Source organism: Callithrix jacchus, chromosome 12 (genome assembly GCF_049354715.1).
Source record: "Callithrix jacchus isolate 240 chromosome 12, calJac240_pri, whole genome shotgun sequence".
Classification (NCBI taxonomy): domain Eukaryota; kingdom Metazoa; phylum Chordata; class Mammalia; order Primates; family Cebidae; genus Callithrix; species Callithrix jacchus.
Genome location: NC_133513.1, coordinates 26158776 through 26173596, shown reverse-complemented (window position 1 = coordinate 26173596; position 14821 = coordinate 26158776). Strand labels below are relative to the sequence as shown.

The 14821-nt window shown below is 42.3% G+C and overlaps 1 protein-coding gene across 8 annotated transcripts in view; it reads right to left on the bottom strand.

The window, feature by feature from the left end:
• Positions 1 to 14821, bottom strand: part of HS3ST4 (heparan sulfate-glucosamine 3-sulfotransferase 4) — a 900746-nt gene that overhangs the window by 544416 nt on the left and 341509 nt on the right. The window lies entirely within an intron of this gene.

Here is a 14821-nt window from a genome sequence, read left to right as displayed (position 1 = left end):
TGTCTGGGGACTGGTCTCCCAGCCAGTAACCTCACTTCCAGCCATCTAAAACAGAAAACTGCATCATGGGAGAACACAGAGAGAAACTATTGATCTCCTCTGCACCATTGAATTTTGTCTCCTCTTTCTTTGAAGTGCAAATAGAGACCACTAATTCTAATTCTGCCAACTTAAGTCTATTTCCTGTCATTGGTGAAGTATAATGTCAGACATGTGAAAGTCAGCTTTATCCCTGGATTTTTCTCCAAGTTTGGGGATTTAGGAATTATTATGCCCAATTTGCAGTTGAAGAAACTAAGACTTAAAGGGAAAATTACCTACCAAAGCTACATGGAGAATAAAGGAGAGGAGCCGTGTGTCTTTGTGGCAACCTATTAGAAATTTTAAGGGATCACAGGTCCTACTCATTTCCCCATTTAAATAGTGACTGTTAGCTACACTATCTGCTCCTGAACAGAACCTGAGCTGGACACCTCAATAACATCTTCAAGTTAATTTATCCTAATTAAAAAGAAGCCACAGGGTTTCAGAAGCACAATAATAAATCCCCATTTACAGATGGAAATCAATGAGAATTAGATATTCAGGGACACTCAGGGTCATCCAAAATTCAAGGGAGAGGCTAGGTATGGTGGCTCATGCCTCTTATCCCAGCACTTTGGGAGGCCAAGGTGGGTGGATCACCTGACGTCAGGAGTTTGAGACCAGCCTGACCAAAAATACAAAAAATTAGCCAAGTACGGTGGTGGGCACCTACAATTCCAGCTATAGGTTGAGAGGCTGAGGCAGAAGAATCACTTAAACCCAGGAGTTGGATGTTGCAGTGAGCTGAGATTGTACTACTGCACTCCAGTCTGGGAAACAAGAGCAAAATTCTGTCTCAAAAAAAAAAAAAAATTCAAGGGAGAATAGGAATGAAAATATTAACCCATATTTCCAAGTTGACACTTACTTCATTTAGTAACATTCCAATTACTAGCTATACAGTGCTAGGTAAATTACTTAACATCTCTGAGCTGTCATCCTTTAATGGAACAATGGGAATACTATTTATCTCACACAGTATTATGATTAGGATAATTAATAGTGATTGTTGTTAGGGCCAGGAATAGTGGCTTACACATGTAATCCCAGCACTTTTGGAGGCCAAGGCAGGAGGATCACTTGAGGCCAGGAGTTTGAGACCAGCCTAGGCAGCACAGAGACCCTGTTTCTACACAAACATTTTAAATATTAAAAACATATAGAGAGAACACATGATGGTGAAGTACACACACTAGGGCCTGTTGTGGGGTTGGGAGGAAGGAGGAAGAGCATCAGGAAGAATAGCTAATGGATGCTTGGCTTAATACCTAACGATGGGTTGATCTGTGCAGCAAACCACCGTGGTACAAGTTTACCTATGTAACAAAACTGCACGTCCTGCACGTGTACCTGGTAACTTAAAATAAAACTTAAAAAAAAAAACATATTGTAAGAGTTAAAGAAAGAGGAAAGAAACAAGAAAATCAGCTCAAAAGTCAAAGAGTTTATTCTGGAGAATAAACCTGAGAGGGGCTTCTGGTCAATTTCAGTCAGGAGTACTCTCCCTTACAGATTAAGAGTGTTTATTGCTGAGAGAGTTTATTAAAGGCTTGGAATGTTTCTGTATGGAAGAGAAGTTTATGGTGGGGTTGGAATGTATTTGGTTAAAGGGGAGGTTATCTCAGCGCTGGCATGTCTCTGGTCAGGGAAGGGTTTATCTTACGGTTGGAATGTTTCTGGTCGGAGATGTCATTTGTGGTTTGTGGTCATGCTAACTTTTGTCATTCGGCTGATGCCCTTTGGATTTAGGCAGTTTTTGATCAAGGTGAACTTTAGAATGCTGTTGCTTGTCCAAGACGGCAATGCTCCTGCTCTGTCACATATATATAGTAATTGTTGTTGAAGACCACATTGGGCCAGACTTATCCAAGGGTTCCATCCACTTTCCATCTACGACTAAATGCAAGGTTCCACTTCCAGGATGGAAGAGTAACCTTTCAACTTACTGATCCTCCTGCCAATCACAGTTATGAGCGCTTGACAAAATCCTCCCCAAACAACCACCAGAAACCTCTGGAGCATGAAGAAAAGCAAGAGATTTTGGAGGGGAGTCAAAACTTGGAAGAATGAATCTTTGTGATTTGAATTTTCCATTAATGGGACTTTGCCCTGATGACAAACTCCAGTCATAATGTAAGGAAGCCAAAATTATAGAAAGCCTACTCATTTTTTGGCCTAAATAATGCAGAGTAAAAACTGGGCAACCAAGGGTGCTGAAGAATGAAAAGGGAATCTCAAAAAAAAAAAAAAAGAGAGAGCCAGAGAACACTAAATTGTGTGCAAACCCTGCTCAAGTCTCTTAACAGGTGCTTGAGCCACTCATGCATGACACAGATTGCAAGCAGCTGATTTGAATATAGAATATTGAAACTGAGATTTGAGCTGCCACCAACCTAATCCAGTTAATGCAAGTTACAAATATCAGTATTCACTGGAGGAATATAACAGAATCCAAATGTGACATCACATGAACAAAGTTCAGGATATAATCTAAAACCACTCCATATATAAAAATTAATGAAAATATGATCCATTCTCAAAAGAAAAGAAAATTAACAGAGGCCAACCCTGAGGTGTCTCAGATGTTTAAATTATCAAAGACTTTCTTTATCCCTATCTTTCTTTCTTTTTCTTTCTTTTCTTTTCTTTCTTTCTCTCTCTATTTATTTATTTATTTTCTTCCCTTCCTTTTTTGTTATTTTATTTATTTTTTTTTTGAGATGGAGGATGGTTCTGTCACCCAGGCTGGAATGCAGTGGCATGATCTCGGCTCACTGCAGCCTCCACCTCCTAGGTTCAAGTGATTCTCCTGCCTCAGCCTCCCAAGTAGCTGGGACTACAGGCATGTGACACCAAGCCCAGCTAATTTTTGTATTTTTAGTAGAGATAGGGTTTCACCATGTTGGCCAGGCTGATCTCTAACTCCTAACCTCAAGTGATCTACCCACCTCGGACACCCAAAGTGTTGGGATTACAGGCATGAGCCACCACACCCAGCCAAACAAGGACTTTAAAACAGCTAGTATAACTATGCTCAATGGAGTAAAGGAAAATATGCTCATAATAAATGAAAAGAGAGGATATCTCAATATTCATTTCTCATGGCTGTCATAACAAATTACCATAAACTTGGTGGCAGAAATGTATTCTCTAACAGTTCTGGAGGTATGTATTCTCTAACAAAAATGTATTCTCTAATAGTTCTGGAGGTCAGAAGTCTGAAACTAAGGTATTGGTTAGGCCAAGCTCTGACAGCTCTGAGAGACAATCTTTCCTTGCCTCTTCTAGCTTCTAAGGGCTCAAGATATTCATTGGATTGTGACTGCATAGGTGACTCATGCTTCTGTTTTCATGTAGCCTTCTTCTTTGCCTATGTCTTCTGTCTCTAATAAAGTCACTTGCTTTTGGATTTAGGTCCACATGGATATCCAGAGTGATCTCATCTCAAGATTTTTAACTTAATTACATATGCAAAAATATTTTTTCCAAATAAGTAACATTCACAGGACCTCACTATTAGGACTTAGACATGTGTTTTTCAAGGCCACCATTCAACCCACTACAAATACCAACCACTTTTGTGTATCATTAGATCAAAATTTAAAAGTCATGTAAATCATTGCCATTTAACAACCAAAAAAATGCTCACAATATAATATGAAAATAAGACAATAATATAAAATAATTATACAAAATTGTTTTAAGTATTAAAAATTGTAAACAAAAAAAAAACTTTTCTGTAATCATAGACACAGTTTAGATCACATAGGGGTTCTCAATCTATAGGACCATCATGTGGAAATAGCATCTCCATTTCATAAATGAGATGAACAAGAACCAAAGAAATGATGTGCTTATCCCAGGTCTTTCAATGAAGTGTGGTGGTTAAAGGCTCTTTGATGCTGGGCCTGGTGGCTCATGCCTGTAATCCTAGCACTTTGGGAGGCCAAGGTGAGTGGATCACCTTAAGTCAGAAGTTTGAGACCAGCCTGACCAACATGAAGAAACCCTGCCTCTATTAAAAATACAATATTAGCCAGGCGTGGCTACAGGCACATGCCTGTAATCCCAGCTACTCGAGAGGCTGAGGCAAGAGAATCGCTTGAACCTGGGAGGTGGAGGTTGTGGTAAGCCAAAATCACATCATTGCACTCCAGCCTGGGCAACAAGAGCAAAGCTCCATCTCCAAAAGAAAAAACAAAAGCACTTTGAGTCTCACATTCCTATGCAGAGAGGATACTAGCCTGGGCAATGTAATGAGACATGATCTTAACAAAAAAAAAAATTAGCTGAGTGAGCACTTATTGTTCTAGGTACTCAGAAGGCTGGGGCTGGAGCTGAGGAGGTCAAGGCTGCAGTGAGCTATGACTGCACCACTGGACTCAAGCCTGAGAGACAGACTGAGATCCTGTCTCAACATAAAAAGAAAAGAGGATAATATTGCCTCCTTCAGAGATATTTGCAAGGATGATACATCAATGCATGTAAATCTATCAGCACATTTGGTACACAGTACGTTCTCAAAAAAGAAGGCTTAAAAAATTACTTTGAAGGAAGCTAGTCATGGTCAATGGTGGGAATGGTTCTCAAACTCTGAAGGGCCTAGCTCCCAAACCCATGGTTCTTTTTAATTACATTATAAAGTATTAGACAGAAAATCTAGGAAAGTTGCATTATCTGTTCTCTCTGCACAGAATGCTTAATGCTTCTATGGCTGGTGAAAGAGGAGATTCCTCCTGCTCTGCCTCCTCCTAGCATCTTTATTGAGCTATAATTCAGACGAAAGCAATTAACCTATTTAGCCTACAGTTCAATGGTTTTTACTATATTCACAAAGTTGTGCAACTGTCACAACAATCTATTTGAGGACATTGTTATTATCCCACACACCAAAAAAACCTTCATATCCATTAGCAGTCATTCTCGTCCTCCCCACACCCTCACCCTATCCATTGGCAGCCACTAATCTATTTTTCTTTCTTTTTTTTGTTTTTGTTTTTTTTTGTTTGTTTGTTTCATTTTTTCTTGAGATGGAGTCTCACTCTATCACCCAGGTTGGAGTGCAGAGGTGTCATCTCAGCTTATTGCAACCTCTACCTCCTTGGTTCAAACTGGGACTACAGGCTGGGACTAAAGGTATGTGCCACCATGCTCAGATAATTTTTTTTTAATTTTTTTGTTTTTAGTAGAGACAGGGTTTTACCATGTTGGCCAGGCTGGTCTCAAGCTCCTTACCTCAGGTGATTCACCACCTCAGCCTCCCAAAGTGCTGGGATTACAGGCATGAGCCACTGGCACCCGGCCCACTAATCCACTTTCTGTCTCTATAGTTTTGCCCATTCTGGACATTTCACATAAAGAGAGTCATACAATATGTGATCTTTTGTAAGTGGCTTGTTTCATTTGGGATATGTTTTCAAGATTCATCCATGGCATAGCACACATAAGCACTTCACTACTTGTTATTGTCAAATAATATTCCACTATATGGATAGACCACATTTTACTTATCCATTCATCAGTTGATGAGCACCCAGATTATTTCCACTTTTTGACTACTATGAGCAGTGCAACTATGAACATTCACACAAAATTTTTGTATAGACATGTGTTTTCATTTCTCTTGGGTAGAATTCCTAGGAGTGAATCTACTGGGTAATGTGGGAGTGCTATCTTTTTTTGCTTTCTGTTTTGTTTTTTTTCTTGAGATGGAGTTTTGCTCTTGTCACCCAGGCTGTAGTGCAATGGCACTATCTTGGCTCACTGCAACCTCTGCCTCCCAGATTCAAGCAATTTGTCTGCCTCAGCCTCCTGTGCTACCAGGTTTACAGGCGTGTTCCACCACACCCAACTAATTTTTGTATTTTTAGTAGAGATGGGGTTTCACCATGTTGGCAGGCTGATCTCTAACTCCTGACCTCAAGTGATCTGCCTTCCTTAGTCTCCCAAAGTGCTGGGATTACTGGCAAGAGCCAGCATGCCCAGTCCCAGGAGTGCTTTATGTAAGTTTTAGTAGCTGACAGACTGTTTTCCAAAGTAGCTGTGTATTAGTCCATTCTCATGCTGCTCATAAAGACATACCCGAGAGTGGCAAATTTATAAAAGAAGGAGGTTTGATGGACCCAGAGTTTCACATGACTGGAGAAGCCTCACAATCATGGCGGAAGATGATGGAAGAGCAAAGGGACATCCTCCATGGCAGAAGGCAAGAGGGCATGTGCAAGAGAGCTGCTCTTGTGTAGAACCATCAGATCTAGTGAGACTTATTCACTATCACAGAAAAGCATGGGAAAGATCCCTCCCAGGGATCCATGGGGATTATTACAATTCAAGGTGAGATTTGGGTGGAGACACAGCCAAACCATATCAAGCTACATCATATTACATTCTTGCCAGTGGAATATGAAGGGTCTAATTTCTCCACATCCTTGTCCACGCTTGTTATCTTCTGTCTTTTTAATTATAGCCATGCTAGTAGATATGAAGTGGTAGCTTATTTTTGTTTTAAATCACATTTTACTGATGGCTAGAGATGTTGAACAACTTTCCATGTGCTAATTGATCATTCGTATATTTCCTTTGGAGAGCTATCCAGATTCCTGGCCTTTAAAAAAAAATTATCTTTTTCACTGCATCACTTTAATGGCAAGACAAAACAAATTCCTTTTTTTTTTTTTTTTTTAAGATGGGAGTCTCACTGTGTTGCCCAGGCTGGTCTGAAACTCCTGGCCTCCAGCAATCCTCCCACCTCAATCTCCCAGAGTGCTGGGATTACAGGTATGAGGCACTGTACCAGGCCAGAAAATTCTAATTTTGATGAAGTCCAATGTAACTATTTTTCTTTGGTTGCTTGTGCTGACTTCTTCTTAGTATCTGGGTTACCATGTATTATTTGCTTTGTAGCTCTTATGGTTACCTGAAACTGGGTTTATTTATTTATTGGCATCCTTGATTAATTTGTCTCTCACTAGACTACACACACTCTGAAGGCAGGAGGCATATGTGATGTGCCGAAGAACCATCCTAAACCCAAAACAGTACTTGATAAATATTTTACATGAATGAATATACAATTCTTTATACCATCCCAGGAAAAAGCAACCCCATAAGGGACACTATGTCAGCAATGAGAAAAGTGTAAGATTAGGCAGTTTATTTATTTCTTCCCCCCACCCCCCCCCCACCAAAAAAGTAGTTTTAGAAGCTCCCCTGCAGCCTCCATCCATTCTCACCTGGAATCAAGGCTCTGTGAGTTCTGAGGAAGCAGAGGCCCTTGCTCAGAGATTGCCTAGGGCAGAGCAAGGGCTGCTGATATGGAAATGAGGCTGAGCTACAGTCAGGCGACATCTGCTCATCGAAACCGGCCAAAGGCATCAGCAGCCTCATACAGCTTCATTCTGAGGACTGACAGCCATTGGATGTCCCTAAAGAGCTCTCACTCAGATACGGTTGGTAGCAAACCCAATAGTCGCTCAACTCTGCAAACTAATTGATCATTGTTTGGCCATTAGCATGGCTTACCTCCTGCACCAAGTTCCAGGCTCAATCCCCTCTCTGCACATCACCACCGTTTGCAGGGTTTATCTTCAGACGGTTTTCTTTCCTGGTTAACTTTGTAAAAAGAATGTACTTGGCCCATTTACCTCAAAAGAAGGAGGCTTTTAAATGGTTCATTTTATCTTCCCTGAGTCCCAGGTCTGTAGCCTTCTCTTATTGTAACAATTTAAAAGAGACTTCAGAAAGGGTTTTATGTCAGGGAATAATATTAAGGATATAATTTTACTGGGAATAGTGATGTTACCAAAATGCCAGGCCCTAACTCATCCGTGTGTGACCAGTGGAGCTCTTACTCCTAAACTTAGTTTAGTCCATCCGATCCTTTTAACAAAAACTTACCAGGGCCTGGCACGGTTCTTACAGGAAAGGGGTCCTGATCCAGACCCCAAGAGAGGGTTCTTGGATCTTGCTCAAGAAAGAATTTGTGCAAGTCCACAGTGCAAAATGAAAACAAGTTTATTAAGAAAGCAAAGGAATTTAAAAAATGGCTACTCCAACAGCCTCATAGTTGCTCTGGTTCACATGAGCCTCTGATACTGTGGCTCATGCCTATAATCCTAGCACTTTGGGAGGCTGAAGAGGGAGGATCGCTTGAGCCCAGGAGTTTGAGAGCAGACTGGGCAACATAGTAAGACTCCACCATTACAAAAAGTAAAATCGAAAATTAGCCCAATGTGGTGGTGTGCACCTGTAGTCCCAGCTACTCAGGAGGCTGAGGTAGGAGGTCATTTGAAAGTCACCAGCGCCCTTTTCTAGAGATCCACTAGGAACCTCAGCCTTATGGCTTGGTGGGAAAAGAAAATCTGGAATAGACTATAACCCATGGGTCTGGAAGAAATCACCAAACTTATCTAGGATGGCCTAGTTTTTGGGATTAGGTTTGTGCTTCCTTGTCCTGCCTCATATCCTAGTTTTCTGCCAGAGCTAGAACCCCTAATCCTCCTGGCCCTAAATCCTATTTTTATTAGGCCAGTAGTTCTCACAACTGTCAAATATGTATCCATTAGACTTACCTGGGGAGCTAGGCACAGTGGCTTATACCTGAAACCCCAGCACTTTGGGAGGTCCAGGAGGGCAGATCACTTGAGCCCAGGAGTTCAAGACCAGCCTGAGCAACATGGTGAAATCTCATGTCTACAAAAATATTTAAAAATTAGCTGGGTGTGGTGGTGCACATGTGTAGTCCCAGCCACTCAGGAGGCTGGGGTGCAAGGATTGCTTGAGCCTGGGAGGTCAAGGCTACAGTGAACTGTGATCATGCCACTGCACTCCAGCCCAGGCAATATAGTAAGACCCTGTCTCAAAAACAAAAAACAAAAAATAATTACCTGGGGAGTTCTTCAAAAGTGCTAATGCCCAGGCCTTACTCCAGACCAATTAAGTCCCAGTCTCTGGATGTAAGGACCAGACTTCTGAAATCTGAAAAGCTTCCTAGGCAATGCCATAGTGAAGCTAGAATGAAAAGCCATATATTTAGCACCAGATGACAGTGGTATTAAGAAGTGATGCTAACTTCGGGAGGCCAAGGCAGGCAGGGTCATTTGAGGTCAGGAATTTGAGACCAGGCTGACCAACATGTTTCTACTGAAAATACAAAAAAAACAAAACAAAACAAAACAAAAAAATTAGGCATGGTGGCATGTGCCTGTAGTCCCAGCTACTCGGGAGACTGAGGCAGGAGGAGAATTGCTTGAGCCAGGGAGGCAGAGGTTGCCGTGAGCCCAGATCACACCATTGCACTCCAGCCTGGACAACAGAGCGAGATGCTGCCTCAAAAAAAAAAAGAAGTGATATTAAGAAAAAGTCTTTCTCCAAGACCTCTGATACCAACATCTGCCTGGCTTTCCGCCTTAGCTCCTAATGACTCCCAATAGGTTTGCCCATATCTGAGTTCGTCACTCTTCTGTAGGCGGACCAGGGTCAGCTTGACTTTACTATAGTGTTCCTTCTTCCAACATGCCTACTCTTCATTTCCTTCTCCTCCCTATTGACCTAGTTTCTAAGGATTGAAGGGTATCCAAATGCTCTAGACAGTTAAGCACAGGTGGAGTTTGAGGCTAGAGCTGGGTTGGGGGCATAGAGCAGGGCCCTGGGAGGTCCAGTGCATAACTGATTAATCAAGCTGCAGGCCCAGTTTCTTGAACAGAATCTGCACTGGGTGGAGTCCCTGTTGTGCCAGATCCCTGTTAACTCCAACACTGTATCCAAGAAACTGAAGAAGAGACCTAGAACTTGCAAAAGAGACAGAGACATAGAGTTTACTGGAGAGTTATAGACAGTGCGATCCAAGAACAGCAGGCTGGACAGGAAAAACACTGCCACGTGTAGCATTCAGTTTATTTAGCCATGAACCCACCTTTGCAAATTATAACTGAGAAAATTATGACAGTAAAAGAAATCAGACCTAACTGACTCCATCTTGCTTCTAACCTCTAAGCTGTCTTTGTTCATTCCTGGGCATAGGTCAAACAAACTTTGGGAAGGAATTCCGTTCATGATTTGAAACAAAATTGAGAACAGCCCTTTCCCCAAAAGACCTTCTTGCCTGGGGACCCGTCTGCCTTTGCAGGACTAACAAATAAGCTAAAAGACCAGAAATTATAGTTTAGGGGTCATGCAGCCTCTGGCTCTAAGAGTCTGAACCTCCCCAAATGGCTCCTGGGGATAACATCACTATTGTAAAACCTAAGGTCAGTGCTTGAGATATTTTGCAGACCCTGAACTCGATGGATCAGCTGACACCACCCAGACCAGTAATCTGGCTCATTCAGTTCTGCCATCCCACCCAGGAACAGGAAACAGCAAGAAAAACTCACTGTGACCCCCTATGATTCCATCTCCAATCTGACCAACTGGCACTCCCCATTTCCCGAGCCCTTACCCACCAAATTATCTTTTAAAACTCTGATCCTTGAATACTTGGGGAGACTGATTTGAGTAATAATAAAACTCTGGTCTCCCGCACAGCTGGCTCTGCATGAATTACTCTTTCTCTATTGCAATTCCCCTGTCTTGATGAATTGGTTCTGTCTAGGCAGGGGGCAAAGTGAATCCATTGGGTGATTACAGCAATCCTCACTTAGTACCCTCTCCCTAGGACCTTCTACCTAGCAACCTCCATTTAACCCAAAACACAGGGCTTTGATCCCCTGCACAACATTACAAGGAATGGATCAGGTATTGCAATGTCCTTCATGGATAAAGAGTGAACCTCCAGAATGGCCAATCCTGGATTCCTTAGCTTGAGACTCCAAACACACATTGTTATAGACCATAGGGTCATTCTTGGGTATGCTTCAGTTATTGTTGTCAGATGCACCTGCCATACAGCCCTACATTTCAGAAATGCTGCCTTTGAGATCATGTGAGCATCCAGGGGTCGCCTGCAGCTCTGAGTTCAGTAACTGGTGTCTGACTGCCAGCAAGAGAGCTGGAGAAGGTGCAGGGACCAGGGAGGCAGCCAGAGGCCCAGCTGTCATGTGGGCTCTATTTTCTGAAAATATGAATGCATCTGATCTCCACTGGTCCCAGGGGGTGAAGACTATTAATACACTCCTTGCCCCGAGGAAGTCTGCCCTGGAACTGGAGCAGGTACAAGCAGTAAGTGGGAAGCCTCTGAGACACCAAATTTGGAATGTCATGAAAGGCAGAGGTGGAACTGGCCAGAGAAGGGAAGCAGAGAGAGCCAGCTCCTTCTAAGTGTATGTGGGGTTGACATTGGGGCTCTTTTTCCTTGTTCTGTCTTGGCTTCCTTCTGTATTCAAATTACAGCTAACAGCCAGACTCCACAGGGGTGAGAGCAGTTTTTAAAGGCAAAAGTAAAGACCTCATTAAATGGAGGCATCCAGAGAATAGAATGAATAGAAATGAAACACTTTCAGCTACCCCTTAGGAGGCCCCGGCAGAATAGCACTTCTCAGTGGAAAGCATTAACACCGAGGTAATTCCTTAATGAACTACATCTCTACAGTGCCCCCAGAGGCACAGCGTCACTGACAGGAAGCAGAGGGAATTTACACCCAGCCCTCTCCCTCTCCCATGATTCAGCCTCAGACACGCAGTCCCAAGGCTGAAGGTGATGAAACACTGGCCAGGCTGTGGGAGACCCAGAGAATTTGATCGCAAAACCCATGCTTCCAATCTCTCACATGCTCTCAGTGAGAGTTACATGGACCTCCAAAGAGAGACATGGTTTTTTCAGTCTGCAGTGTTAGAATGTAAAAAGGAAAAGTAAGGAATAGTACACATTTTTAAAATGTCAGTTCTCCTGGTGTCCTGGGAATCCTGGATGAAGAGAAACCTCTGCTCGGGCTAACCGTGATCTCCAAGTTCAGAAAATGAGATGTTTTATATAATCTGGTATCAGGCCAGTGGTGGTGAACGCTTGAGCTACTTCAAACCCATGAAAACAGTGAAGGTGGGTCCGTGAAGCTGAAAGCAATGGCAGCTGGAACTGGAAACCTAGGTTTGAATCCTGGCTTTGTTGCTGAATGGTGATAGGATATTATGCAAATTCTTAGCCTCCTTAGGGCTTAGAGAATTGTGTTATTTGTCAAATAGGGATAGTAAACACCTAAAAATAAAATAAAATATATGAATGAGGCAAACTGTTTACTCCAATGAATAGCAGCTATCAACATATATCTGGCATTTTAGGTAATTAGGGAGAACTTCCTGAGAGTCATGATGATAATAAGAATATTGATGAAGCATTTACTACATGTTAGGCACCGTGCTTCCATCTTTACATACATGCACCCATGTATTCCTCTTAATGATGCTGTGAGAAAAGGATTTGTCTTATATCCATTTTACACACAAGAAAACAAAGGCACAGAATAGACAAGCAATTTTCCCAGGGCCATATACCTGGTAAGAGTGAAACCACCTTTGTAAAAACGATAACAATGATGCTCAGTGCGGTGGCTCACACCTGTAATCCCAGCACTTTAGGAGGTTGAGGGAGGCAGATCATCTGAGGTCAGGAGTTTGAGACCAGCCTGGCCGACATGGTGAAACACTGACTCTACTAAAATTAAAATAAAATTAGTCAGGTGTGGTGGCATGTGCTTGTAGTCCCAGCTACTCAAGAGGGTGAGGCAAGAGAATCACTTGAATCTGGGAGGCAGAGGTTGCAGTGATCTGAGATCTTTGCCACTGTATTCCAGCCTGGGCGACAAAGTGAGACTCTGTCTCAAAAAAATAAATAAATAATTAAAACAGTGAGAAAATGATCCCCCCACCTTTTTTTTCTTTGAGATGGAGTCTCTGTTGCCCAGGCTGGAGTGCAGTGGCATGATCTTGATTCACTGCAACCTCTGCCTCCCTCGTTCAAGCGATTCTCCTGTATAGTCATGTGCCACCATGCTCAGTTAATTTTTGCGTTTTTGTAGAGATGAGGTTTCACCATGTTGGCCAGGCTGGTCTTGAACTCCTGACCTCAAGTGATCTGCCCACTTTGGCCTCCCAAAGTGCTAGGATTACAGGCATGAGCCACCACATCCAGCCAATATTTGTCTTTCTTTTAGGTTCATCTGTGTTGTCACAAATGACAAGATTTCCTTGTTTTGTAAGGCTGTATAATATTCCACTATGTACATATACCACATTTTCTCTATCCTAAATGCTGATGTGGCTGGATGCAGTGGCTCACACCTGTAATCCCAATGCTTTGGGAAGCTGAGGCAAGAGGATCACTTGAGTCCAGGAATTCAAGACTAGCTTGGGCAACATAGTGAGACCCTGTCTCTACCAAAAAAAAAAATTAATTAGCCAGGCATGGTGGTATGTACCTGTACCCCTAACTACTAGGCAAGCTGGGGCAGGAGGATTTCCTGAGCCCAGGAGTTCCAGGCTGCAGTGAGCTATGATTATGCCATTGTACTCCACCCTGGGTGACAGATTGAGACCCTATCTCTAAAAAATAAAATAATAAATACTCTTGTTCAAAATTGCTAGGTTCAGGGTAATTTGTTATATAGCAATATATAACTAACACAATATCTCTTAACAAAAGCAAAGTGATAAGAGTATATGACCTCTATATGAGTTATTTCCAAGAGGTTAAGGGAGAAAATGTTGGCAGGACAAACCCCAAAATTGGGCCCCAACCCCGGAGACCATAAGGGTTCTTGGCTTCATTCAGGAAAGAATTCAAGAGTGAACCACAGAGTAAAGTGAAAGCACACTTATTAAAAAGTAAAGGAATAAAAGGGTGGCTAACCCATATGCAGAGTAGCAGCATGGGCTGCTTAACTGTCTCTCCTTACAGTTATTTCTTGACTGTATGCCAAACAAGGAGTGGACTGCTCATGAGTTTTCCAGGAAAGGAGCAGAGAGTTCCCGGGACTGAGAGTTCTTCCCCATTTCATACCATGTAGGGTAACTTCTAAAAACTGCCACGGCATTTGTAAACTGTCTTGGTGCTGGTGCGAGTGTCTTTTAACACGCTAGTCCATTATCATTAGCGTGAAGACGACCAGAGGTTGCTTCTGTCACCATCTTGGTTTTTGGTGGGTTTGGCCAGCTTCTTTACCTCATCTTGCTTTATCACTGGGATCTTTGTGATTTGTATCTTGTAAAACAAATCTCGCTGAATCCCCATCTTAAAAGAGAGTGATATGCTGCCCAAAAGTATTCCATAAACATAAGATATGATTTATGTAGGAAGGTGCTTAGCTTAGCAAAATGCCTTATAGAATAGAGGTTTGTGGTATCATGTGGGAGGGGATACTCTTTGAAAGGCAGATGTCCCTGCTCATTTGATATGTGGTCCTTTTTGCATACACAAGGCAGTAAATCTTTTCCCTGTCTGATTAGCTACCAAATGGTAGCTCCTGGATGTAAACAGAAAAGAATCCAGGATTTTGCAATCTTCAAATGGCAGAACACACCAGTATTTAACAACTGGTGCCTTGGTACCTCATGGCTGTGCCCAGGACTAGCATTGTCATGCTGTCAAGAAACATACCATGAAATGAATGCTTCTCCCTGATAGAAAATAAAATTAGCAAGACTTGGTTTCATTCATGAAAGACAACAATGTAATCATCAAGCCCACCTCTAACATTTTCAAGACACAGGGCAAGAATAAAAATGGAGGCCCATATACTATGTGTCCAAATAGCTATAAATGAAAATCAAGCTATTGACTGTTAAATAAAATATATTCTCATCTCCT